Here is a 24,716-nt window from a genome sequence, read left to right as displayed (position 1 = left end):
CTCAACTCACTTTGTTTTGAGTTGAGTCTTGGTTCACCTATCTACTAGGCTTTGAAGTTCATGGGTTAAGTTTTGTTTTTGAGTGCATATAAACATGATTTCGCCTTTTAATTGTTAATTGCATGTTGTTGATGTTGCTCAAATGAACTTGTTTTTCACAAATAATCCTTCAGGCCGATGGGTCCCTTAACCTTCCTAGACTAAATTTGAATACCTTGGTTACGTTTGTGAAGTCCGATTGACGAAATTCCGTCGTTTGAACTTAGTTCCATTTAGGTCCACCACTTGATTATTACAGCAACCAACGATCCGACCGTTAGATTGTCATTAAATTTTAATATGATGCCTTAGAAGCATAATGTGGATCTTCAGAAGTTATGGATCGGAAATCTAAAATGCGGATCTTCTGGATCGAGTTACGTAGGGTTGTGGACCCTACCGTCGATCTTTGATCGACGATTGACTTTTGGTCAATGGGTCTCAAATCATTCTAGAACTTCATTGGGGATATGTTTTATGTAAGTTACGTGTTTTATCGATAAGAACTCTGAGATGTGATTTGATAATTGTTATAGGCGACGATGGTTCGTGATGTCTCGATTTTCGTGCTAGGGAGTCGTAGCGCGCACCTCAGGTGAGTGGGTCTTTTCCTTTTATCGTATATAGATATGACTGATAATTCCACAAATGCTTTTAAATTGTTCTATGCATTTTATGCCATGTTATATATATATATATATATATATATATATGTTACAATACTATGGTATGGTTGAGTTTTAGATTGCATTATGGTATATCTATATGCATATTATCGACATATAATTACTATGAATGCTTTGAAGTACTAAGTTGAACTAAAAATGGCTTGATCCCGTTTGAGGGTACGTAGGCAGTCTAACAAGACAGTTAGATGCAGCCATAAAACAATCCAAATTTAACATCGTACTTGATTTATTTAAGGAAAGAAGTTATAATGGTTAACAGCGTTGAGATTAACCATGATTTTATTTTGGCCTATTATCGGGTTTAGTTCCAATTAAGAATTTTTGGGACGTCAAAGTGGTTATGCCAAATGACGCTGTGGACGCCCAGGTAAGTTTCAGGTGAGTACATGTTGATGATAGTGATTGTAGTGTGTATGGTTACGTTTATATGCATTTAGTGCTCATTATCTTGCACCTCGATGTTAGTGCTCCACCCGAGGAAAGGGCCTAGCCTTCACCTGATCGTTCACCTCCCGCACCACGTGTTCACCTTGGATCCAAGGTAGGTGCTAGCCTATCGTACAAACCACATTAGATGGTTCTGACCCGTAGGTGACTTGCGATACTTCGCACAGCCTTCACGTGATCGTAGCACTTGAGCGTATTTATTTACACCTAGCTTGTCGTACAGAGCATATTAGGTGGTTCCGACTCGTGTGCATGAATTGGTAGATGAGCTATATAGGCAACTCCGACACTGTCGTACATGTTGCAATGATAAGCAACTTCGACACTGTTGTACAAGTTGCTTATGAGTCATACAGATTGCATTAGGCAACTCCGACTTATGTGTTAGCATTGATTGATGAGATATGGATGGGTCGTACATGTCACTATAGGTGACTCCGACTTATGTGCTAGCATTGATTGAAGAGATATGAATGAGTCGTACAGGTCACTATAGGTGACTCTGACTTATGTGCTAGCACGTACAGGTCACTATAGGTGACTCCGACTTATGTGCTAGCATTGATTTATGAGATATGGATGAGTCGTACAGGTCATTATAGGTGACTCCGACTTATGTGCTAGCATTGATTGATGAGATATGGATGAGTCATATAGGTCACTATAGGTGACTCCGACTTATGTGCTAGCATTGATTTATTGAGCACATGATTATTTATATTGCTCATGAGATACTCTGTCGTGTTATATTTATGGATTTACTGTTGATATACTTTTGATTTTACATTGATACGTGGTATGATTTTTTTCTTTTTGGAAACTATATAGGTGTCACAGGTTATAACGATTTAGAAGGTTTTTATTAAAATTTTATTTCCAGGGCCACTCACCCTTGCTTCGTTTCCACCCTTCAGGTCTTTTTTTTTTAGTTGAGCTTTCTTATCGACGAGGATACATGGCAAATCTTGGTATTAGAGATTACCTTCGATGGTGTGATTCTCAATCCACTCTACTGTACTTTACTTATACTCTGACATCACGTGTGAAATGGGTTCATTTCTGCTCACAGCGCACTCTTCTATTTAGGCACTTTTAGGTTTAAATTTATTCACATTTTCCCACATCACGATACTTTATGGCTTCATCACCCTCTTGGTGTCGGCCAACACAACTCGATTTGGAGTCTAAGTGGACTTTCCGGGTCGGAGTGTGTCAGTACAAATTAAAAAATATTTGCAAATTAAAAATAGGTACAAACTAAAAATAAAAATATATGATAAAAAATTTTGCCATAAATATAAATATACTAATTGTAACATTTTTAACACTAAAAATAAAAATATTTTATTATTCAAATAATTAATGATGTTATTAATACCCAAGGACCTTGATAAAAAATTAAAAATAAATAAGATTTTAATCAATAGAGTAACAAAACAAGATGTGAAACTAATTTCTCCTTAAAATAACAATAAATAAAGTTTTGAATCTTTAAGAAAATAAAATAAATAACAAACCTCTTCCTTTTTGCTTTTTGCGTATGGCATCGTCACTCCCGTACCCCACACTCCCCACGTCACCCCCAGTCCCCACCCCCCAGTTGCTTCCCACCCCGTGGGGGAATTATACAAACTTACCAAATATGGTTTACGTATGCAATTGATCAGTGTTCCAGAAAGTTAATATTGAAATATTTTTTCCTCCAATGATAGATTTTGTTAGTTAATATTGAATGTTCAATAAAGATTATATAGTTGATTTTTCATTATCCAACTAACCATATGCGCATGCTCACAACTATAAAAGGAAAGGAGTTCATTGATAAGTTTAATCATCAAAGCACACAGATAATATATAGATCCTATTTAACATAAGTGAGAGACAATGTCGAGTAATGAAGAGAAAGATCAGGTGAGAGATGCTGTCGAGCCTGGCATTGGCAACCTTTTTTTAGCCTATGAAGCACGTATACGACATGATACGGCAATACGAAAAACTTCTAAAAGTAGGATATGGTACACCATAAATAAGGCAATTAAAACTATAATAATATATAAAAATAAAATATATAATCTAGAACATATTTTGATTACACAAGAATTTGATTTCATAATCCAAATTCAAGTTCATTTGATTTGTTAGAGAAGAAAAGTTGGAAAACTAATTCTCTTATATTATATCTACATAGAAAAAGTGTGATGGTTATTCATAGTTTCAAACAGAGGCAAGCTCTTTATATTTATCAGATTTCAATTGAAGCTGTGTTTCCTATATAATTTCTCCTTTTAATTTTCTTATCTGGAAGTGTAAGAGTATTCAAAAAGTAGGAACTTGTATCCTTCATAAGGGATACGCGTATCCATAAAGTCAAAGTTGTATCCAATATATGTTAAGTATAGCAAATTCTGGGCCCTGACAGCTGCACCACCTGGCCCAAGAGAGAGAGAGAGAGAGAGAGAAAGGAGGTGAGGCCCCAAAATAAAGTTTGGTTGTATAAATCAAGAGTTAGGGATGACAATTCAAATCGTTAAACCCGATAATCGTGGATAATCATTCGAATTAAACGAATTTTGGAATGAAAATTCAGTTATATGTCGGAATATGAGGAAAAACCGAAAATATTATTGGGTTATGGTTTTGAATATGGTTATAGGGTTCCTGATCCATATCCGTCTCCAAAATCAACCCGAATAATATATATTATATATAATAAATATAGTATTGCATCATAAATATGTACATTCGCTGAACCCATTACCTTGAGAGTTACAAAAATTCCACTTTGTGAGAAAGTTCAAAAGTTTTGAATCAAAACCAATAAGAATTCAATGGTGCTTCTGAGAGAGATCAAACATAAGCCAACATGATCAATGTATCTATATATTATAATGACGAAATTAGTATCTAATTTATTATAATGACTCAAATGAACGAATATAATTGTAGTATTGACGAGATGGATATAACCGTCAATTGATGGGAAATCTGTTACCCGGTGGGTATGGTTATGGCTAATTTCCAATGATTAATTTGCGGTTATGGATATGATTAATTTTTGTGGTTATGGGGATGGATATAACATTTCCGTCCTCAAACTGAACTATTGTCATCCCTATCAAGAGTTAATGAGCGAGGAGGTGAGTGCTTGTGGGTCGGGCCCGATTAATGAATATGAATGAAAGCTTAATGACAGAGGAGGATAACCACAACATGTGGCCGAGTGATAAAGCGCGAACTGCAGCTCCCCAATAAAAAAATGTGGCAGGTCATGAGTTCGATGCTTCGAGTTAGTAAGTCTGCTTGACTGTAACCACGGACATAGTGAAAATTTCTATAGCCTCTTTGAGTCCTAAAATGGTGGATAACCGTGACTTGCCACCGGTTGTCCTCTTTTAAAAGGAGAGAGAGAGAGAGAGAGAGAGAGAGAGAGAGAGAGAAGGATAGTCGTGATTAATGAGAGAGGAGGTTAGTGGTTGTGGGTGGGGCTAGGCTAATGAATCAAATTTTTTTGTATTTCTTTTAAAGGAGCGGTATTATCTACACTAAAGAGGTGGAAGAGTGAGATTCTCTCCTCCTATTCGCATCTTCTTCCTTTCTCTCCTCTCACATATTGCTTTTTGTCTACTTCTGGCTATTAAAAAATTAGTACAAAACGTTAAAGGTGCTTAATCTTAATTATTCAAATAGGAGAAGAGAAAAAAGGATGGGAACTAATAGGAAAGAGAATTCTACTCCATTTTTCTGTGTCCGAGTTTCGACAGCCACCGATAATATACTTGGGTACTTCGGTGCATGCAAAGTTAGAAAGGCACTGATTTTCTTTAGTGTGTAAAGAAGGGTGTCCTATAGCTGCGTTACAATTTTAGTAGTGTTTCCCCCCTGTCATTCTACGAGTCTCTTCCTTTTTGCTTTTTGTGTAAGGCATCGTCACTCCATTCCCCCACACTCCCCATCCCCCAGCTGGGTCTCAATCCAGTCCCCCACACTCCCCATCCCCCAGCCGGGTCCCACCCCGTGTAGGAATTATACAAACTTACGTAATATGGTTTACGTATGCAGTCGATCAGTGTTCTAGAAAGTTAATATTGAAATATTTTTTTTCCTCCAAAGATAGATTTTGTTAGTCAATATTGAATATTCAATAAAGATTATATAGTTGATTTTTCATTATCCAACTAACCATATGCGAATGCTCACAACTATAAACGGAAAGGAGGTCATTGATAAGTTTAATCATCAAAGCACACAGATAATATATAGATCCTATTTAACATAAGTGAGAGACAATGTCGAGTAATGAAGAGAAAGATCAGGTGAGAGATGCTGTCGAGCCTGGCATTGGCAACCTTTTTTTAGCCTATGAAGCACGGATACGACATAATACGGCAATACGAAAAACTTCTAAAAGTAGGATATGGTACACCATAAATAAGGCAATTAAAACTATAATAATATATAAAAATAAAAATATATAATCTAGAACATATTTTGATTACACAAGAATTTGATTTCATAATCCAAATTCAAGTTCATTTGATTTGTTAGAGAAGAAAAGTTGGAAAACTAATTCTCTTATATTATATCTACATAGAAAAAGTGTGAAGGTTATTCATAGTTTCAAACAGAGGCAAGCTCTTCATATTTATCAGATTTCAATTGAAGCTGTGTTTCCTATATAATTTCTCCTTTTAATTTTCTTATCTGAAAGTGTAAGAGTATTCAAAAAGTAGGAACTTGTATCCTTCATAAGGGATACGCGTATCCATAAAGTCAAAGTCGTATCCTATATATGTTAAGTATAGCAAATTCTGGGCCCTGACAGCTGCACTGCCTGGCCCAAGAGAGAGAGAGAGAGAGAGAGAGAGAGAGAGAGGAGGTGAGGCCCCAAAATAAAGTTTGGTTGTATAAATCAAGAGTTAGGGATGACAATTCAAATCGTTAAACCCGATAACCGTGGATAATCGTTCGAATTAAACGAATTTTGGAATGAAAATTCAGTTATATGTCGGAATATGAGGAAAAACCGAAAATATTATTGGGTTATGGTTTTGAATATGGTTATAGGGTTCCCGATCCATATCCGTCTCCAAAATCAACCTGAATAATATATATTAAATATAATAAATATAGTATTGCATCATAAATATGTACATTCGCTGAACCCATTACCTTGAGAGTTACAAAAATTCCACTTTGTGAGAAAGTTCAAAAGTTTTGAATCAAAACCAATAAGAATTCAATGGTGCTTCTGAGAGAGATCAAACATAAGCCAACATGATCAATGTATCTATATATTATAATGACGAAATTAGTATCTAATTTATTATAATGACTCAATTGAATGAATATAATTGTAGTATTGACGAGATGGATATAACCGTCAATTGATGGGAAATCTGTTACCCGGTGGGTATGGTTATGGCTAATTTCCAATGATTAATTTGCGGTTATGGATATGATTAATTTTTGTGGTTATGGGGATGGATATAACATTTCCGTCCTCAAACTGAACCATTGTCATCCCTATCAAGAGTTAATGAGCGAGGAGGTGAGTGCTTGTGGGTCGGGCCCGATTAATGAATATGAATGAAAGATTAATGACAGAGGAGGATAACCGCAACATGTGGCCGAGTGATAAAGCGCGAACTGCAGCTCCCCAATAAAAAAATGTGGCAGGTCATGAGTTCGATGCTTCGAGCTAGTAAGTCTGCTTGACTGTAACCACGGACATAGTGAAATTTTCTATAGCCTCTTTGAGTCCTAAAATGGTGGATAACCGTGACTTGCCACCGGTTGTCCTCTTTTGAAAGGAGAGAGAGAGGGAGAGAGAGAGAGAGAGGGGGAGAGAGAGAGAGAGAGAGAGAGAGAGAGAGAGAGAGAAAGAAGGATAGTCGTGATTAATGAGAGAGGAGGTTAGTGGTTGTGGGTGGGGCTAGGCTAATGAATCAAATTTTTTTGTATTTCTTTTAAAGGAGCGGTATTATCTACACTAAAGAGGTGGAAAAGTGAGATTCTCTCCTCCTATTCGCATCTTCTTCCTTTCTCTCCTCTCACATATTGTTTTTTGTCTACTTCTGGCTATTAAAAAATTAGTACAAAACGTTAAAGGTGCTTAATCTTAATTATTCAAATAGGAGAAGAGAAAAAAGGAAGGGAACTAATAGGAAAGAGAATTCTACTCCATTTTTCTGTGTTCGAGTTTCGACAGCCACCGATAATATACTTGGGTACTTCGGTGCATGCAAAGTTAGAAAGGCACTGATTTTCTTTACTGTGTAAAGAAGGGTGTCCTATAGCTGCGTTACAATTTTAGTAGTGTTTGCCCCCTATCATTCTACGAGTCTCTTCCTTTTTGCTTTTTGTGTATGGCATCGTCACTCCAGTCCCCCCACACTCCCCATCCCCCAGCTGGGTCTCAATCCAGTCCCCCACACTCCCCATCCCCCAGCTGGGTCCCACCCCGTGTAGGAATTATACAAACTTACGTAATATGGTTTACGTATGCAGTCGATCAGTGTTCTAGAAAGTTAATATTGAAATATTTTTTTGTTTGTTGATATTGAATATTCAATAAAGATTATATAGTTGATTTTTCATTATCCAACTAACCATATGCGCATGCTCACAACTATAAAAGGAAAGGAGGTCGTTGATAAGTTTAATCATCAAAGCACACAGATAATATATAGATCCTATTTAACATAAGTCAGAGACAATGTCGAGTAATGAAGAGAAAGATAAGGTGAGAGATGCTGTCGAGCCTGGCATTGACAACCTGGATAAGGCTGCGGACGTCGTGACTTCTCATGTAGCTCCCCTGGACGGTGCCGTACAGAAACCCATCAACTCCCTCACAGATACCCATCCCGAAGACAGAACCAATGAGAAACCATCCGAATCTCCCAGCATCGTAGGACCTGTTATCCACGCCAAAGACAACACCAAAATATTCAACCCGGGTAACATAAGCGGAAAAAATACGATTGAGAAGATTACCATGTAATAGGCCTTAAGAGCCGATCCTAAATAAGAGTGATTTAACCTCGTTGCATGCATGGTTGCAATTAAACATATTATCTAAAATAAGAGCCGATCCAAAATCCGAGGTTTATAGCAAGACCTCTTAATTTGTGTGTAATATATTGTTACTATAATAAATTAAGAGTGCTGTTATTCTTACTTCAATGTCTTATCTCTCCATCCACTTCTTAATGAAATTTTTTAATTACATCTTTGTCCATTTATAAAATGACCAATAAGGACCTTGAAAGATAATATACAGCTCTTTAAGGGATGATTCCATTTTAGCCATATATCAGTCCTTGAATTTCCTTGTCCAAATTAGATTCATGTTGTGGTTTGTAATTCGACTTAACTTACATGGGTTGAATTTCCTTGTCCAAACGAATGATTAACAGTGTAATCTAGACCTAAAAAAAAGGATTCATGTTCTGAGATTAAATTTTATACAAAGATTGTTTGATATAGATTAGGTATTCTTGGCATTACAAAGTCCACATATATCATGTCAAACAAAACCACAGCTGCCAAAGGACTTGGATTTTTTCCATGTGGTTATGGGAAAAATGTTTTTTCCTTCCTTAGGTAGGAATCTCCTTCAATTTTTGCAATGAGAGTGATTTCCTTCAAAATGTTGGAGATCAAGGGGGTGTTTCCCCTGGGAAACTTGAAGACTTGTCCGTGCCTTGGAGGGATTCCTTTTTGTATTTTGGCATGGAAAGGTACATTCCTTTGTTGTTTTGGAAATTTTGAAGCCCTTCCCTTTTTTTTTTTTTTTTTTTGTTTCATTTTCTTTTCTTTCCCTCGATGGTGATGTTGCCGTGCAGTGCAAGAAACTGCTTGCGTAATCTCTGCGAGGTTGCGTAGTGCGATTGTGTAGCATTTTGGTTTTCTTTGCTACTGTAGCGTGCTTTGAAGGAACGTCTTATAGCTACCCTCTTTGTTGTGCTGCTCAAGCTTTGTAGCTGATTTCTTTTCGCCATTGTGACTTTGTCATCGTCATCATTCAATGCTCACGAGGTTTGTCTCGCATGTCTTTTTCTTTAGGGAAGCAATTGTTTTTTCTTGCCGTCCCACCTGGTGCTTATGTTGTCTTTTCTCTTTTTTTCTTTTTCTTTTTTTTTTTTGGTTGAGCCATGGTATTTTTCAAGTGCAATACCATCACCATTCTTGTGAAGGAAGGCGATTCGCAAGAAAGGGGAACAATGTTGAAACTTTGTGTGTCGTTGACTGGCCCTAAGGCACTTGTTCTTCGAGCAAAAGACAACTCGTGGTCTTCTGAAGTATCTTAGGAGGTGAGAGATTTTGGTCAACCAAATATGAAGAAGAAGGCGTGTACGTCAAGGATTCTTATTTTGAATCCTTTGCACCATGTTCGTGACAATCCACCGGCTTTGTTTGAGCTTCTTGGCGATTGAATCCATAGCGGAGCTATAACTTGGAATAGCACCTTGTCGACTACTACAGAGGCCGTCTTTGTTTTTTTGCTCATTTTGTAATATGGCTTTGTAGCCGAATTCTTCCTTTAACATTGTTGAATTTGCTCTTTTTCTTCAAAGTGTTTGTGTTTTTGTTGATGATGTGATTGTACTAGAAGTTTTGAAGTTTCAAGTTGCCTACGCACCCTTGGTTGAGGAAAGATCAAGTCATGATGTAGTTCAAAGGAGTGATGAATTGTTCTATGGGGGTTTTACCATACATAGTTTATGCTCTTGCAGGCCAGGAGTGTTGAGTGTCGTTTTTTAAGCTCGTGCGTACAAGGAGCATTGGGTGTCGCCTTTTAAGCTCGTGTGAACAAAGAGCATTGTTGCCATGTGCAGTTTAGGTTCATGCAGTCGATGAGCCTTGAGTGTCGCCTTTTAAGCTTGTGCGAACAAGGAGCACTGGGTGTCGCCTTTTAAACTCGTGCGAACAAGAAGTGTTGTTGCCGTGTGCAGTTTAGGCTTGTGCAGGCGAGGAGCGTTGTGCTGTGTGCAGTTTAGGCTCATGCAGGCGAGCAGCTTTGTGCCATGCATAGTTTAGGTTGATGCAGGCGATGTGCATTGTGCCTTGTGCAGTTTAGGCTTATGCATGCGATGAGCTTTGTGTCGTGTGCAGTTTAGGCTCATGCAGGTGAAGAGCATTGTTTGTTTGGTTTAGGGGTAATAGGGATTTAAGAATCTGCCTTGGATGAGGTCGATCTTCAAGCTGTCTTCCGCCATGATTAAGTAGGCGCCGTTGGTGTAGATCTCTTGTATTACGTAAGGTCCATCCCACTTTGATGTGAACTTGCTTTTTGTTTTGCGAGTTGTGTAGATGGGACTTCGTAATGCCAAGACAAGATCTCCAGTTTGGAAAGACCTTGGGCGGACCTTCTTGTTGAATGCCTTGGATAGCCGTGCTTGGTAGCATTCCAAGTGTTGTTGAGCTTTATGCTTCCTTTCGTCGAGTGCTTCCAACTCTTGAAGTCGTAGCTTTGCATTTTCCTCTTCAGTCAAGCTTTCTTGTGTAGCCATCCTTAGTGAGGGGATTTGACTTTCGAGTGGCAGAATAGCTTCCACGCCACATATGACAGAATAAGGCGTAGCTTGGGTATGAGCTTTATGTGTTTTCCTATATGCCTAAAGTGCTTCACTTATTCTTTTGTGCCAGTCTTTCTTTGTTCAGCGGATTACCTTCTTTAGGAGGTTGCACACCGTCTTGTTGAATGCTTTCGCAAGACGTTGGCCAGAGCATGATACATGGAAGACTTGTGCTGCTTGAACTTGTATTTCTCGCAGAGCTCGTCCATGAGTCGGTTGGAGAATTGTTTTTCATTGTCAGTGATGATGTAGCGAGGTAGTCTTCCTTCATCCCAACGTTGTTGCAAGTTTCGATGAAATGGGTGATAGGATTAAAAGCACACCACAAAGTAGCACACAAACGTCCTATTGATTTTCCTTATTAACACTAAGATTTGTCAATTGTAGCATATGAAAATAAGGGTCTTTCCCACATAAGATTGTTTTATCTAACTACCTAAAATGTCACAAAAACTGGGCTGCTGTCCCTACTGGCTAGCCACCGGAAAATAATTATTAGACCGACTTACACTTATCTAAAGTCTACGAAATTTTATATGCAGATACTAGACACACAGAGCTACACTCACACAAAGTTTTAGGATATTTGGAGTAGATTTTCTGTTTAAATTAAAAACAAAAACAGGACAGAAACAGATTTTAAATAATTCACAAATTAAGAAAAACGAGTTAGGGGAAGTGCTATCCACCACCAAATAATCATGCAAACATGTTATGTTTCATTCAAATTCCTTCTATTTCTGGATGAAGATGCTCAAGTTGGCTCAATGTTAGAACTCAACATATTACTCTTTCTTATGTAGTATGTTAAGAGAACGGCGTTTTCAACTTAACTTAGTCCCTAACATGCAATCTAGAATGGCGTGTTCATAGATTTAACAAGCAGGAATCATTAAGAACGAAAAGAGTTTGAGTCACCACAAGGCGTCTTAAGTACTGGCGTTGTCTTACTTATCCTAGAAATTGGTTCACATGTTAATCGCAATTTACAAGTATTACTCTAGAACATATGTAGGTCCTCATTTGACGAGGGCAGGCACACGCATATTCATAGCATTAGAATCCTAGATATGCTTATTAAGTATGCATCCGTAGAAAACACATAAAGAATTCATCAATGAGACAAGTAGTGAACCAATTTTCATCCATTCATAAAAGTAATTCAAACGAAATGTCATAAGAAACTTGCAATCATATTCGGGGCTTCAAAACAGCCCCTAACTACTAAAATTAGTTACACATAATTATCAAATTAAACCAATAGACAGACATGGGTTTGAGAAGTTAAACCAAAAGAAGAGAATGCCAAGATTTCCTCATTCCTTTCCTTCCTTCCCCAACGCTGCTGCCTTGGCTTTTTTTCTTCCTTTCCCTTTTTTTTTTTTTTTTTTTTTTTTTTTTCCTATCTTTTTTTTCTTCTTCTTTGCTGCTACAACCTGCAACCTTTTTCTTCTTACTTGTGAGGAGGATGATAGTTGTGATTAATGAGATAGGAGGAGGATAGTTGTGATTAATGAGAGAGGTGGAAGAGTGAGATTCTCTCATCCTATTCGCATCCCCTTCCCTCATCTCCTCTCACATATTCCTTTTTCCCTACTTCTGGCTATTAAAAAATTAATACAAAACGTTGACGCGACTTAATCGTAACCATTCAAATAAGAAGGGAGGGAAAGGGATGGAAACTAGTAAGAAAGAGAATCCTACTCCGTTTTTCTATTTCCGAGTTTCAACAGCCACCAATAATATACTTGGGTACTTCGGTGCATGCAAAGTTAGAAAGGCACTGATTTTCTTTAGTGTGTAAAGTCCTATAGCTGCGTTAGAATTTAGTAGTGTTTCCCCCTATCATTCTATGTGTGTCTTCGGTAAGATAATATAAATGATTATGATCATAATACACATGTAAATTCAATCAATTAGATAATACCCAAATGCATCAAACACATATATCAATAAATATAGCAATAAAAAAGGAAAAGGTAAAGAATGATCTGGCCTGTGATATCAAGAGAGGCGTGTTGTTATTGTCCTAAAGTTGTAGATGCCTCCCTACGTGTCGGTTATAGCGGCTATCTACAACTCCAAGATACAACCCTTGAATCTCACAAAGTGTCTAATCCATAAGCACGATTACGGTAGACGGGGTGCCAAGTAGTGATCAATTGCCCATTGATGATCAAGATGAATATGAAGATAATAAGGATTATATATGAGTACTGTAGTAGGGAGAGAAGGAAGACATTTGAATGTTTTTTATTAACGTTTGAAGAGTTCCCCATTTATAAAACTCCATATAACATAGGTAAAAAACATGACTTCTCTAATTGATATGACTCTTCATATTTATTATTAAATATATATATATATATATATATGAATGAATGGAAGAAATTTGGGCAACTTGTATACCATGCAATGGATGTAGGTGTCTTTTGGACTTGAACCTACACTTAGTGTTAACAACTTTCATGAAGGAATCATAGTGAACTATGCCTTGAATTAGATCCCTTTTGACTAGAGTACTAAATGTAACACACATGGTATCGTTCAAAAACTTGGTGCGGGTTAGCGCTATTTATGGCCATGCACTTAAACTTGATTCTCATGAGAGTTATTAGAGAACAGCCCAATCCTCACAGTCGTGGCCTCACAACTACTCTCACTTAAGGTGAGTTTTCCAAGAGTACGCAGTTTCAAGAACAAGAAGCATGTAGGAATAATCAAATATATTCCGACAACTGGTTCCAGAAAGCCAATTGCAGTTATTTCTTAGTATGATATATATAACTGCATAGAGCATAACTTTTCCCTTTTGACGACATAGAATCTGAAACCCAAATTAACCCAAATTAAAATGTTTTCGTCAAGAATTTTCAGTTCTAAGTCATTGTTTAAAATGATCATAACTCAATCAATTCACAACGAAATGTAGCAAATAATATATGGATTTCTAGGAAAGATCTGCAAGACTACATAATTCTTGTTGGCATTTGATGCCTGTGCGAATATTTACCAGGCAAGAAATGTGACGAGTTTAGAAGGATTATTATTATTTTTTAAATAAGTATAGGTGCAAACCCCTAATCTCAATCTTTTAAACCACAATGCTAAGTCATCGGAGATACCAAGAAAACAATTACAATGCATATATATGCAAAGACCTTTTCGTTAATAAATTGCAATATGTGACAGCCCGTCCCAAATTATTTTTATCAATGGTGTGAAAAGACTAAATTACCCTTGGACGTTAGTTGGTGTCGTGGGTGATATGTTTTGGTTATGGTCCAATTTATGTTAAGTCCTAATTGTTTGGACCCAATTGGAACTAAATTTGTCCTAGTTTGTGGTTGGTTGTTTTGTTGCCAACAAGGATCACACACACACACACCCGCCCACCCACACACACTCACACACACACCCAAACAACCCCGTCGACCTTTCTCTCTCTTTCCCTCTCGGATTTCTTTCCATTTCCGTACAATTGTACGGACAACTTCTCAAACCACTTGAGCATTCACGGATCAAGGTTTTGGAAGCCATCTTCGTGTTCCTTGTGAGCTTAGGAACACATTTATACCATTTTTAGAATGTGAATCCTTCGAAAACCTGAGAACCCAGGAATCCCAGACTTTGGGCACTATTCATGCAGTTGTGATCGTGGAATTTTCATTGAGTTTTAAGGTTCTAGGAAGCTTTAAGACGTCTTCACAAAGCTCGGGGAGTAATTTTGAAGTGTTTTGGACGTCGGGAAGCTCGAGTTCATCAAGTTGCAGAGGTTGCCAGAGTGTTCGAGGTTTTTCCGGTGAGATCCCATTGGATTTAAGTCCTAAAAGTGGTAAGGTCTTGTTCTACTCGTTGCAAGCTTCCTTTTGGTATAAATTTCATGGATTTTGGTTGAGAAATGAGAAAGATATGAAGTTTTAAAGTTTTTCCAGAAACCGGCGAAAATTCAAGTTGCAGACGGCGGCGACCGGCGAGGCTCGCAGGAGAAGAAGACGAATATTCCATCAAAGTTAACGGAATAGTCTAATGGCGTGAGGTAGCGCCGTTAATTTCTATTACAATTTTAATGGAATATTCCAAACGGCAGTTAAATTTCCGTCAGGGTTGGCCGCGCGTGGGGGCCCATTTGGCCGTGCCTTGGCCGGGGTGTGGGTGGTCCAAAAATTATTTCAAAAATATGGGGATGTTCGTGGTGTTGAGTAGATCACGTTGGTATATTCAAACACCCCATTTGAGTAATGTATGAGAAGTTTTTAGCTAGTTTCGTTTATGTGCTTTAAATTAACGTTTATATAGTTGTTTCGCATATAGGTGAGACCTATCCTCAGGACTAGCGCAGGCCATCGAGCCTTGGGAGCTACGACCCTTCCACTTACCAGTAAGTGGGCTTTTGGTTTTCCGTATATACCTATATACTTGAGATTTTTCCTAGAAAATGTGTTTAAAAGAAATTATGTTTGAAATGCCATGCCTATTGATTTATGCTTAGACTGTGAATTTGTATGATATGTGCATATTGTGATTTGACGCGATGGATGCTCAAGTAAGTACCAGGTGAGTTGTAGATTGTTTATGTGAATTGATGATTATGTGAGATGTGTTGAGAGCTCATAAACCTGCACCCCAATGTTAGTGCCCTCGCATGTGGTTAGGGCACAGTCTTTCACATGATCTTCACCTCCTGCACCATACGTTCACCTTGGATCCAAGTTAGGTGCACATTCCTGTCGTATAGACCACTATAGGCGGTTCTGACTCGTAGGTGACCCGAGATTATTCCCATAGTCTTCACGCGATCGTAGCACTTTAGCATATTTATTTACACCTAGTCTGGTCGCACAGACCACTTTAGGTGGTTTCGACTCGATTATTACCGCAACCAACGATCCGACCGTTAGATTGTCATTAAATTTTAATATGATGCCTTAGAAGCATAATGTGGATCTTCGGAAGTTATGGATCGGAAATCTAAAATGCGGATCTTCTGGATCGAGTTACGTAGGGTTGTGGACCCTACCGTCGATCTTTGATCGACGATTGACTTTTGGTCAATGGGTCTCAAATCATTCTAGAACTTCATTGGGGATATGTTTTATGTAAGTTACGTGTTTTATCGATAAGAACTCTGAGATGTGATTTGATAATTGTTATAGGCGACGATGGTTCGTGATGTCTCGATTTTCGTGCTAGGGAGTCGTAGCGCGCACCTCAGGTGAGTGGGTATTTTCCTTTTATCGTATATAGATATGACTGATAATTCCACAAATGCTTTTAAATTGTTCTATGCATTTTATGCCATGTTATATATATATATATATGTTACAATACTATGGTATGGTTGAGTTTAAGATTGCATTATGGTATATCTATATGCATATTATCGACATATAATTACTATGAATGCTTTGAAGTACTAAGTTGAACTAAGAATGATTTGATCCCGTTTGAGGGTACGTAGGCAGTCTAACAAGACAGTTAGATGCAGCCATAAAACAATCCAAATTTAACATCGTACTTGATTTCTTTAAGGAAAGATGTTATAATGGTTAACAACGTTGAGATTAACCATGATTTTATTTTGGCCTATTATCGGGTTTAGTTCCAATTAAGAATTTTTGGGACGTCAAAGTGGTTATGCCAAATGACGCTGTGGACGCCCAGGTAAGTTTCAGGTGAGTACATGTTGATGATAGTGATTGTAGTGTGTATGGTTACGTTTATATGCATTTAGTGCTCATTATCTTGCACCTCGGTGTTAGTGCTCCACCCAAGGAAAGGGCCTAGCCTTCACGTGATCGTTCACCTCCCGCACCACGTGTTCACCTTGGATCCAAGGTAGGTGCTAGCCTATCGTACAAACCACATTAGATGGTTCTGACCCGTAGGTGACTTGCGATACTTTGCACAGCCTTCACGTGATCGTAGCACTTGAGCGTATTTATTTACACCTAGCTTGTCGTATAGAGCATATTAGGTGGTTCCGACTCGTGTGCAGGAATTGGTAGATGAGCTATATAGGCAACTCCGACACTGTCGTACATGTTGCAATGATAAGCAACTTTGACACTGTTGTACAGGTTGCTTATGAGTCATACAGATTGCATTAGGCAACTCCGACTTATGTGTTAGCATTGATTGATGAGATATGGATGGGTCGTACATGTCACTATAGGTGACTCCGACTTATGTGCTAGCATTCATTGAAGAGATATGAATGAGTCGTACAGGTCACTATAGGTGACTCTGACTTATGTGCTAGCACGTACAGGTCACTATAGGTGACTCCGACTTATGTCTTAGCATTGATTTATGAGATATGGATGAGTCGTACAGGTCATTATAGGTGACTCCGACTTATGTGCTAGCATTGATTGATGAGATATGGATGAGTCGTATAGGTCACTATAGGAGACTCCGACTTATGTGCTAGCATTGAGTTATTGAGCACATGATTATTTATATTGCTCATGAGATACTATGTCGTGTTATATTTATGGATTTACTGTTGATATACTTTTGATTTTACATTGATACGTGGTATGATTTTTTCTTTTTGGAAACTATATAGGTGTCACAGGTTATAACGATTTAGAAGGTTTTTATTAAAATTTTATTTCCAGGGCCACTCACCCTTGCTTCGTTTCCACCCTTCAGGTTTTTTTTTTTTTAGCTGAGCTTTCTTATCGACGAGTATTCGTGGCAAATCTTGGTATTAGAGATTACCTTCGATGGTATGATTCTCAATCCACTCTACTGTACTTTACTTATACTCTGACATCACGTGTGAAATGGGTTCATTTCTGCTCACAGCGCACTCTTCTATTTAGGCACTTTTAGGTTTAAATTTATTCACATTTTCCCACATCACGATACTTTATGGCTTCGTCACCCTCTTGGTGTCGGCCAACACAACTCGATTTGGAGTCTAAGTGGACTTTCCGGGTCGGAGTGTGTCAGTACAAATTAAAAAATATTTGCAAATTAAAAATAGGTACAAACTAAAAATAAAAATATATGATAAAAAATTTTGCCATAAATATAAATATACTAATTGTAACATTTTTAACACTAAAAATAAAAATATTTTATTATTCAAATAATTAATGATGTTATTACTACCCAAGAACCTCGATAAAAAATTAAAAATAAATAAGATTTTAATCAATAGAGTAACAAAAACAAGATGTGAACCTAATTTCTCCTTAAAATAACAATAAATAAAGTTTTGAATCTTTAAGAAAATAAAATAAATAACAAACCTCTTCCTTTTGGCTTTTTGCTTTTTGCGTATGGCATCGTCACTCCCGTCCCCCACACTCCCCACGTCACCCCCAGTCCCCACCCCCCAGTTGCTTCCCACCCCGTGGGGGAATTATACAAACATACCAAATATGGTTTACATATGCAATTGATCAGTGTTCTAGAAAGTTAATATTGAAATATTTTTTCCTCCAATGATAGATTTTGTTAGTTAATATTGAACGTTCAATAAAGATTATATAGTTGATTTTTCATTATCCAACTAACCATATGCGCATGCTCACAACTATAAAAGGAAAGGAGGTCATTGATAAGTTTAATCATCAAAGCACACAGATAATATATAGATCCTATTTAACATAAGTGAGAGACAATGTCGAGTAATGAAGAGAAAGATCAGGTGAGAGATGCTGTCGAGCCTGGCATTGGCAACCTTTTTTTAGCCCATGAAGCACGGATACGGATACGGATACGACATGATACGGCAATACAAAAAACTTCTAAAAGTAGGATATGGTACACCATAAATAAGGCAATTAAAACTATAATAATATATAAAAATAAAAATATATAATCTAGAACATATTTTGATTACACAAGAATTTGATTTCATAATCCAAATTCAAGTTCATTTGATTTGTTAGAGAAGAAAAGTTGGAAAACTAATTCTCTTATATTATATCTACATAGAAAAAGTGTGAAGGTTATTCATAGTTTCAAACAGAGGCAAGCTCTTCATATTTATCAGATTTCAATTGAAGCCGTGTTTCCTATATAATTTCTCCTTTTAATTTTCTTATCTGAAAGTGTAAGAGTATTCAAAAAGTAGGAACTTGTATCCTTCATAAGGGATACGCGTATCCATAAAGTCAAAGTCGTATCCTATATATGTTAAGTATAGCAAATTCTGGGCCCTGACAGCTGCACCGCCTGGCCCAAGAGAGAGAGAGAGAGAGAGAGAGGAGGTGTGGCCCCAAAATAAAGTTTGGTTGTATAAATCAAGAGTTAGGGATGACAATTCAGATTGTTAAACCCGATAACCGTGGATAATCGTTCGAATTAAACTAATTTTGGAATGAAAATTCAGTTATATGTCGGAATATGAGGAAAAACCGAAAATATTATTGGGTTATGGTTTTGAATATGGTTATAGGGTTCCCGATCCATATCCGTCTCCAAAATCAACCCGAATAATATATATTATATATAATAAATATAGTATTCCATCATAAATATGTACATTCGCTGAACCCATTACCTTGAGAGTTACAAAAATTCCACTTTGTGAGAAAGTTCAAAAATTTTGAATCAAAACCAATAAGAATTCAATGGTGCTTCTGAGAGAGATCAAACATAAGCCAACATGATCAATGTATCTATATATTATAATGACGAAATTAGTATCTAATTTATTATAATGACTCAATTGAACGAATATAATTGTAGTATTGACGAGATGGATATAACCGTATAACCGTCAATTGATGGGAAATCTGTTACCCGGTGGGTATGGTTATGGCTAATTTTCAATGATTAATTTGCGGTTATGGATATGATTAATTTTCGTGGTTATGGGGATGGATATAACATTTCCGTCCTCAAACTGAACCATTGTCATCCCTATCAAGAGTTAATGAGCGAGGAGGTGAGTGCTTGTGGGTCGGGCCCGATTAATGAATATGAATGAAAGCTTAATGACAGAGGAGGATAACCACAACATGTGGCCGAGTGATAAAGCGCGAACTGCAGCTCCCCAATAAAAAAATGTGGCAGGTCATGAGTTCGATGCTTCGAGCTAGTAAGTCTGCTTGACTGTAACCACGGACATAGTGAAATTCTCTATAGCCTCTTCGAGTCCTAAAATGGTGGATAACCGTGACTTGCCACCGGTTGTCCTCTTTTAAAAGGAGAGAGAGAGAGAGAGAGAGAGAGAGAGAGAGAGAGAGAGAGAGAGAGAGAGAGAGAGAGAGAGAGAGAGAGAAAGAAGGATAGTCATGATTAATGAGAGAGGAGGTTAGTGGTTGTGGGTGGGGCTAGGCTAATGAATCAAATTTTTTTGTATTTCTTTTAAAGGAGCGGTATTATCTACACTAAAGAGGTGGAAGAGTGAGATTCTCTCCTCTTATTCGCATCTTCTTCCTTTCTCTCCTCTCACATATTGTTTTTTGTCTACTTCTGGCTATTAAAAAATTAGTACAAAACGTTAAAGGTGCTTAATCTTAATTATTCAAATAGGAGAAGAGAAAAAAGGAAGGGAACTAATAGGAAAGAGAATTCTACTCCATTTTTCTGTGTCCGAGTTTCGACAGCCACCGATAATATACTTGGGTACTTCGGTGCATGCAAAGTTAGAAGGGCACTGATTTTCTTTAGGGTGTAAAGAAGGGTGTCCTATAGCTGCGTTACAATTTTAGTAGTGTTTCCCCCCTATCATTCTACGAGTCTCTTCCTTTTTGCTTTTTGTGTATGGCATCGTCACTCCAGTCCCCCCACACTCCCCATCCCCCAGCTGGGTCTCAATCCAGTCCCCCACACTCCCCATCCCCCAGCTGGGTCCCACCCCGTGTAGGAATTATACAAACTTACGTAATATGGTTTACGTATGCAGTCGATCAGTGTTCTAGAAAGTTAATATTGAATTTTTTTTTTTTCCTCCAAAGATAGATTTTGTTAGTTAATATTGAATATTCAATAAAGATTATATAGTTGATTTTTCATTATCCAACTAACATATGCGCATGCTCACAACTATAAAAGGAAAGGAGGTCCTTGATAAGTTTAATCATCAAAGCACACAGATAATATATAGATCCTATTTAACATAAGTGAGAGACAATGTCGAGTAATGAAGAGAAAGATCAGGTGAGAGATGCTGTCGAGCCTGGCATTGACAACCTGGATAAGGCTGCGGACGTCGTGAGTTCTCATGTAGCTCCCCTGGACGGTGCCGTACAGAAACCCATCAACTCCCTCACAGATACCCATCCCGAAGACAGAACCAATGAGAAACCATCCGAATCTCCCAGCATCGTAGGACCTGTTATCCACGCCAAAGACAACACCAAAATATTCAACCCGGGTAACATAATCGGAGAAAATAAGATTGAGAACATTACCATGTAATAGGCCTTAAGAGCCGATCCTAAATAAGAGTGATTTAACCTCGTTGCATGCATGGTTGCAATTAAACATATTATCTAAAATAAGAGCCGATCCAAAATCCGAGGTTTATAGCAAGACCTCTTAATTTGTGTGTAATATATTGTTACTATAATAAATTAAGAGTGCTGTTATTCTTACTTCAATGTCTTATCTCTCCATCCACTTCTTAATGAAATTTTTTAATTACATCTTTGTCCATTTATAAAATGACCAATAAGGACCTTGAAAGATAATATACAACTCTTTAAGGGATGATTCCATTTTAGCCATATATCAGTCCTTGAATTTCCTTGTCCAAATTAGATTCATGTTGTGGTTTGTAATTCGACTAAACTTACATGGGTTGAATTTCCTTGTCCAAACGAATGATTAACAGTGTAATCTAGACCTAAAAAAAAGGATTCATGTTCTGAGATTAAATTTTATACAAAGATTGTTTGATATATATTAGGTATTCTTGGCATTACAAAGTCCACATATACCATGTCAAACAAAACCACAGCTGCCAAAGGACTTGGATATTTTCCATGTGGTTATGGGAAAAATGTTTTTTCCTTCCTTAGGTAGGAATCTCCTTCAATTTTTGCAATGAGAGTGATTTCCTTCAAAATGTTGGAGATCAAGGGGGTGTTTCCCCTGGGAAACTTGAAGACTTGTCCGTGCCTTGGAGGGATTCCTTTTTGTATTTTGGCATGGAAAGGTACATTCCTTTGTTGTTTTGGAAATTTTGAAGCCCTTCCCTTTTTTTTTTTTTTTTTGTTTCATTTTCTTTTCTTTGCTGATTTTGTTACAAAAAAACAACATGCTTTTTTTTTTCTTTCCCTCCCTTTTTGGTTTGCGAAACACGTCATCTGACTTGCACATCAACTTTGAGGTCGATTTCTCTTCTGGAAAATTCTATAAAAATATGGGAAACATAGCTTTGTCTCTGATCATTTCAGGCATATATCGCACACCACTAGGAAAAATCGGGAAAGCCTTCAACTTGTCATTTTCTGATGGGAAAACAACTTATGCGGGATTAACTTTGAAAACTGGAACATTTGGCTCTAAGGAAAATTATGAAATTTGGACACAACGATCATCAGCCACTTAGCTTCCTTCTCCAATTGGCCTTGTATCAAAACTCCTCTGGAAAGTCAAATTATCACCAAAAACGTCCTGCTTGCGTGGATTTCCTTCTGCTATTTGGTATGTACTCTCCCTTAGAGCATTAGGAAGCATTGACCCCTATTTATAGGACAATTGGGTGTGTATTGTTTCACAATTCCTTGCCATGCATTGTCTTTGCTATTGTGACTTGTGTGCTTCTGCTGTTGGTACTGTGGGCTGCTTGCTTAGAGCTTGTTGTCCTGAGTCAAGTTTTATCGCGTGGTGCTATGCAAAAGACTGCAGTGATGTTACACTGTGTAGTGCTTTTTGGTCACAATTTTCCCTCGATGGTGATGTTGCCGTGCAGTGCAAGAAACTGCTTGCGTAATCTCTGCGAGGTTGCGTAGTGCGATTGTGTAGCATTTTGGTTTTCTTTGCTACTGTAGCGTGCTTTGAAGGAACGTCTTATAGCTACCCTCTTTGTTGTGCTGCTCAAGCTTTGTAGCTGATTTCTTTTTGCCATTGTGACTTTGTCATCGTCATCATTCAATGCTCACGAGGTTTGTCTCGCATGTCTTTTTCTTTAGGGAAGCAATTGTTTTTTCTTGCCGCCCCACCTGGTGCTTATGCTGTCTTTTCTTTTCTTTTTTTTTTTTTTTTTTTTTTTTTTTTTTTTTTTTTTTTTTTTTTGGTGGAGCCATGGTATTTTTCAAGTGCTTTAAGAGCAATACCATCACCATTCTTGCGAAGGAAGGCGATTCGCAAGAAAGGGGAACAATGTTGAAACTTTGTGTGCCGTTGACTGGCCCTAAGGCACTTGTTCTTCCTGCAAAAGACAATTCGTGGTCTTTTGAAGTATCTTAGGAGGTGTGAGATTTTGGTCGACCAAATATGAAGAAGAAGGCGTGTACGTCAAGGATTCTTATTTTGAATCCTTTGCACCATGTTCGTGACAATCCACCGGCTTTGTTTGAGCTTCTTGGCGATCGAATCCATAGCGGAGCTATAACTTGGAATAGCACCTTGTCGACTACTAGAGAGGCCGTTTTTGTTTTTTTGCTCATTTTGTAATATGGCTTTGTAGCCGAATTCTTCCTTTAACATTGTTGAATTTGCTCTTTTTCTTCAAAGTGTTTGTGTTTTTGTTGATGATGTGATTAAGTTTTGAAGTTTCAAGTTGCCTACGCACCCTTGGTTGAGTAAGGATCAAGTCATGACGTAGTTCAAAGGAGTGATGAATTGTTCTATGGTGGTTTTACCATACATAGTTTAGGCTCTTGCAGGCCAGGAGCGTTCAGTGTCGTTTTTTAAGCTCGTGCTAACAAGGAGCATTGGGTGTCGCCTTTTAAGCTCGTGTGAACAAAGAGCATTGTTGCCATGTGCAGTTTAGGTTCATGCAGGCGATGAGCCTTGAGTGTCGCCTTTTAAGCTTGTGTGAACAAGGAGCACTGGGTGTCGCCTTTTAAACTCATGTGAACAAGAAGTGTTGTTGCCGTGTGCAGTTTAGGCTTGTGCAGGCGAGGAGCGTTGTGCTGTGTGCAGTTTAGGCTCATACAGGCGAGCAGCTTTGTGCCATGCGTAGTTTAGGTTGATGCAGGCGATGAGCATTGTGCCATGTGCAGTTAAGGCTTATGCAAGCGATGAGCTTTGTGTCGTGTGCAGTTTAGGCTCATGCAGGTGAAGAGCATTGTTTGTTTGGTTTAGGGGTAATAGCGCTTTAAGAATCTACCTTTGATGGGGTCGATCTTCAAGCTGTCTTCCGCCATGATTAAGTAGGCGTCGTTGGTGTAGATCTCTTGTATTACGTAAGATCCATCCCACTTTGATGTGAACTTGCTTTTTGTTTTGTGAGTTGTGATGATGGGACTTCGTAATGCCAAGACAAGATCTCTAGGTTGGAAAGACCTTGGGCGGACCTTCTTGTTGACTGCCTTGGATAGCCGTGCTTGGTAGCATTCCAAGTGTTGTCGAGTGCTTCCAACTCTTGAAGTCGTAGCTTTGCATATTCCTCTTCAATCAAGCTTTCTTGTGTAGCCATCCTTAGTGAGGAGATTTGACTTTCGAGTGGCAGAATAGCTTCAACGCCACATATGACAGAATAAGGCGTAGCTTGGGTATGAGCTTTATGTGTCTTCCTATATGCCTAAAGTGCTTCGCTTATTCTTTTGTGCCAGTCTCTCTTTGTTCAGCTGATTACCTTCTTTAGGAGGTTGCACACCGTCTTGTTGAATGTTTTCGCAAGACGTTGGCCAGAGCATGATACATGGAAGACTTATGCTGCTTGAACTTGTATTTCTCGCAGAGCTCGTCCATGAGTCGGTTGGAGAATTGTTTTTCATTGTCAGTGATGATGTAGCGAGGTAGTCTTCCTTCATCCCAACGTTGTTGCAAGTTTCGATGAAATGGGTGATAGGATTAAAAGCACACCACAAAGTAGCACACA

Source organism: Pyrus communis, chromosome 11 (assembly GCF_041283825.1).
Source record: "Pyrus communis isolate YQ-2024b chromosome 11, ASM4128382v1, whole genome shotgun sequence".
NCBI lineage: Eukaryota > Viridiplantae > Streptophyta > Magnoliopsida > Rosales > Rosaceae > Pyrus > Pyrus communis.
The sequence above is the reverse complement of the archived record's forward strand: the minus strand, read 5'-3'. Positions refer to the sequence as shown.